The sequence below is a fragment of the Calliopsis andreniformis genome, unplaced genomic scaffold, assembly GCF_051401765.1.
Source record: "Calliopsis andreniformis isolate RMS-2024a unplaced genomic scaffold, iyCalAndr_principal scaffold0001, whole genome shotgun sequence".
Classification (NCBI taxonomy): domain Eukaryota; kingdom Metazoa; phylum Arthropoda; class Insecta; order Hymenoptera; family Andrenidae; genus Calliopsis; species Calliopsis andreniformis.
Window position 1 is genome coordinate 17,062,692 of NW_027480422.1, and position 4,890 is coordinate 17,067,581.

A 4,890-nucleotide genomic window follows, 5' to 3' on the forward strand; every position below is an offset into this window, starting at 1 on the left:
CTTAGGCCCGAACTATTCGCTCTGGTTCAACAACGCCCTAGAGTGATGCCTAGGTTCCCCGGATCGTAGAAATGACCATTACTTGCACACAGTATGCATTTATTCCTTTTATACGATGGAAAAACTGTTGTATTTATTTTGTATTTGGTGCTCCTGGCGTTGACTTCTTAGGCCCTAACTATTGGATCTGGTGCACGAACGCCCTAGAGTGAAGCCTTGGTTGCCCGGAACGTAGAAATGACCATAGCTTTCACACTGGTTGCAATTATTCCTGTTATACAAGAGAAAAACTTTTGTATTCATATTGTATTTTATGCTTCTGGCGTTGACTTCTTAGGCCCTATCTATTCGATCTGGCGGAGCAACGCCCTAGAGTGTAGCCTAGGTTGCCCGGAATGTAGAAATGACCATCACTTTCACACTGGTTGCAATTATTCTTGTTATGCGATCGAAAAACTGTTGTATTTATTTTGCATTTTATGCCTCTGGCGTTGACTCCTAAGGCCGTAGCTATTCGATGTGGTGGAGCAACGCCCTAGAGTGAAGCCTAGGTTGCCCGGAACGTATAAATGACCATAGCTTTCATACTTGTTGCAATTATTCCTGTTATACAAGGGAAAAACTGTTGTATTTATATTGTATTTTATGCTTCTGGCGTTGACTTCTTAGTCCCTAACTATTTGATCTGGTGGAGCATGGCCCTAGAGTGAAGCCTAGGTTGCACGGAACGTAGAAATGCCCATTACTTTCACACTGGTGGCAATTATTCCTGTTATACGATGGAGAAAGTGTTGTATTTATATTGTATTTTATGCTTCTGGCGTTGACTTCTAAGGCCGCAGCTATTCGATGTGGTGGAGCAACGCCCTAGAGTGAAGCCTAGGTTGCCCGGAATGTAGAAATGACCATCACCTTCACACTGGTTGCAATTATTCTTGTTATACGATCGAAAAACTGTTGTATTTATTTTGCATTTTATGCCTCTGGCGTTGACTCCTATGGCCGTAGCTATTCGATGTGGTGGAGCAACGCCCTAGCGTGAAGCCTAGGTTGCCCGGAACGTATAAATGACCATAGCTTTCATACTTGTTGCAATTATTCCTGTTATACAAGGGAAAAACTGTAGTATTTATATTGTATTTAATGCTTCTGGCGTTGACTTCTTAGGCCCTAAATATTCGATGGTGGAGCAACGACCTAGAGTGAAGCCTAGGTTGCACGGAACGTAGAAATGACCATTACTTCCTCACTGTTTGCAATTATTCATTTTATACAATGGAAAAACTGTTGTATTTATATTGTATTTTATGCTTCTGGCATTGACTTCTAAGGCCCTAACTATTCGATGTGGTGGAGCTACGCCACAGAGCGAAACCTACGTTGCTCGGAACATAGAAATGACCATAGCTTTCACACTGGTTGCAATTATTTCTGTTATACAAGGGAAAGACTGTTGTATTTATATTGTATTTTATGCTTCTGGCGTTGACTTCTTAGGCCCTACCTATTCGATCTGGTGGAGCAACGCCCAAGAGTGTAGCCTAGGTTGCCCGGAATGTAGAAATGACCATCACTTTCACACTGGTTGCAATTATTCTTGTTATACGATGGAAAAACTGTTGTATTTGTATTGTATTTTATGCCGCTGGCGTTGATTCCTAAGTCCCTGACTATTCGATCTGGTGGAGCAACGCTTTAGGGTGAAGCCGAGGTTGCCCGGAACGTAGAAATGACCGTAACTTTCATACTGGTTGCAATTATTCGTTTTATACCGTGGAAAGACTGTTGTATTTATATTGTATTTTATGCGTCTGGAGTTGTTTTCTAAGGCCCTAACTATTCGGCCTGGTGGACCAACGCCCTAGAGTGAAGCCTAGGTTGCACGGAACTTAGAAATGCCCATTACTTTCACACTGGTGTTAATTATTCCTGTTATACGATGGAATAACTGTTGTACTTTTATTTTATTTTGTGCTTCTGGCGATGACTTCTAAGGTCCTAGCTATTCGATCTGGTGGAGCGACGCTCGATAGTGAAGCCTAGGTTGCCCGGAACTGAGAAATGACCATCACCTTCACTCTGGTTGCAATTATTCCTGTTATACGATGGAAAAACTGTGGTATTTATATTGTATTTTATGCTTCTGGCGTAGGCTTCTTAGGCCCTAACTATTCGATCTGGGGGAACCACGCCCTAGACTGAAGCCTAGGTTGCCCGGAACGTAGAAATGACCATCACTTTCACACTGGTTGCAATTATTCCTGTTATACGATGGAAAAAGTGTTGTATTTATATTGTATTTTATGCTTCTGGCGTTGACTTCTAAGGCCGCAGCTATTCGATGTGGTGGAGCAACGCCCTAGAGTGAAGCCTAGGTTGCCCGGAACGTAGAAATGACCATGCCTTTCAAACTGGTTGCAATTATTCCTGTTATACGATGGAAAAACTGTTGTATTTATATTATATTGTATGCTTCAGACGTTGACTTCTAAGGCCGTAGCTATTCGATGTGGTGGAGAAACGCCCTAGAGAGAAGCCTAGGTTGCCCGGAAAGTAGAAATGACCATTACCTCCACACTGTTTGCATTTATTCATTTTATACAATGGAAAAAGTGTTGTATTTATATTGTTTTTTATAGTTATGGCGTTGACTTCTAAGGCCGTAGCTATTCGATGTGGTGGAGCAATGCCCTAGAGTGAAGCCTAGGATGCCCGCAACGTAGAAATGACCATATCTTTCACACTGTTTGCAATTATTCCTGTTATACGATTGAAAAACTGTTTTATCTATATTGTGTTTTATGCTTCTGGCGTTGACTTCTAAGGCCGCAGCTAATCGATGTGGTGGAGAAACGCCCTAGAGTGAAGCCTAGATTGCCCGTAAAGTAGAAATGACCATACCTTTCACACTGGTTGCAGTTATTCCTGTTATACGATGGAAAAGCTGTTGTATTTGTATTGTATTTTATGCTTCTGGCGTAGACTTCTTAGGCCCTAACTATTCGTTCTGGTGGAACGACGCCCTAGAGAGAAGCCTAGATTGCCCGGAACGTAGAAATGACCATAACTATCAGACTGGTTGCAATTATTCGTTTTATATGATGGGAAGACTGTTGTACATATATCGTACTTTATGCTTCTGGCGTTGACTTCATAGGCCCTAACTATTCGATCTGGTGGAGCAACGCCCTAGGGTGAAGCCTAGGTTGCCCTGAACGTAGAAATAACCATAACTTTCATACTGGTTGCAATTATTCGTTTTATACAATGGAAAAACTGTTGTATTTATATTGTATTTTATGCTTCAGGCGTTGACTTCTTAGGCCCGAACTATTCGCTCTGGTTCAACAACGCCCTAGAGTGATGCCTAGGTTCCCCGGATCGTAGAAATGACCATTACTTGCACACAGTATGCATTTATTCCTTTTATACGATGGAAAAACTGTTGTATTTATTTTGTATTTGGTGCTCCTGGCGTTGACTTCTCAGGCCCTAACTATTGGATCTGGTGCACCAACGCCCTAGAGTGAAGCCTTGGTTGCCCGGAACGTAGAAATGACCATAGCTTTCACACTGGTTGCAATTATTCCTGTTATACAAGAGAAAAACTTTTGTATTCATATTGTATTTTATGCTTCTGTCGTTGACTTCTTAGGCCCTATCTATTCGATCTGGCGGAGCAACGCCCTAGAGTGTAGCCTAGGTTGCCCGGAATGTAGAAATGACCATCACTTTCACACTGGTTGCAATTATTCTTGTTATGCGATCGAAAAACTGTTGTATTTATTTTGCATTTTATGCCTCTGGCGTTGACTCCTAAGGCCGTAGCTATTCCATGTGGTGGAGCAACGCCCTAGAGTGAAGCCTAGGTTGCCCGGAACGTATAAATGACCATAGCTTTCATACTTGTTGCAATTATTCCTGTTATACAAGGGAAAAACTGTTGTATTTATATTGTATTTTATGCTTCTGGCGTTGACTTCTTAGTCCCTAACTATTCGATCTGGTGGAGCATGGCCCTAGAGTGAAGCCTAGGTTGCACGGAACGTAGAAATGCCCATTACTTTCACACTGGTGGCAATTATTCCTGTTATACGATGGAAAAAGTGTTGTATTTATATTGTATTTTATGCTTCTGGCGTTGACTTCTATGGCCGCAGCTATTCGATGTGGTGGAGCAACGCCCTAGAGTGAAGCCTAGGTTGCCCGGAACGTAGAAATGACAATAGCTTTCACACTGGTTGCAATTACTCGTTTTATACGATGGAAAGACTGTTGTATTTATATTGTATTTTATAGTTATGGCGTTGTCTTCTAGGGCCGTAGCTATTGGATCTGGCGGACCAACGCCATAGAGTGAAGCCTAGGTTGCTCGGAATGTAGAAATGACCATCACCTTCACACTGGTTGCAATTATTCTTGTTATACGATCGAAAAACTGTTGTATTTATTTTGCATTTTATGCCTCTGGCGTTGACTCCTATGGCCGTAGCTATTCGATGTGGTGGAGCAACGCCCTAGCGTGAAGCCTAGGTTGCCCGGAACGTATAAATGACCATAGCTTTCATACTTGTTGCAATTATTCCTGTTATACAAGGGAAAAACTGTTGTATTTATATTGTATTTTATGCTTCTGGCGTTGACTTCTTAGTCCCTAACTATTCGATCTGGTGGAGCATGGCCCTAGAGTGAAGCCTAGGTTGCACGGAACGTAGAAATGACCATTACTTCCTCACTGTTTGCAATTATTCATTTTATACAATGGAAAAACTGTTGTATTTATATTGTATTTTATGCTTCTGGCATTGACTTCTAAGGCCCTAACTATTCGATGTGGTGGAGCTACGCCACAGAGCGAAACCTACGTTGCTCGGAACATAGAAATGACCA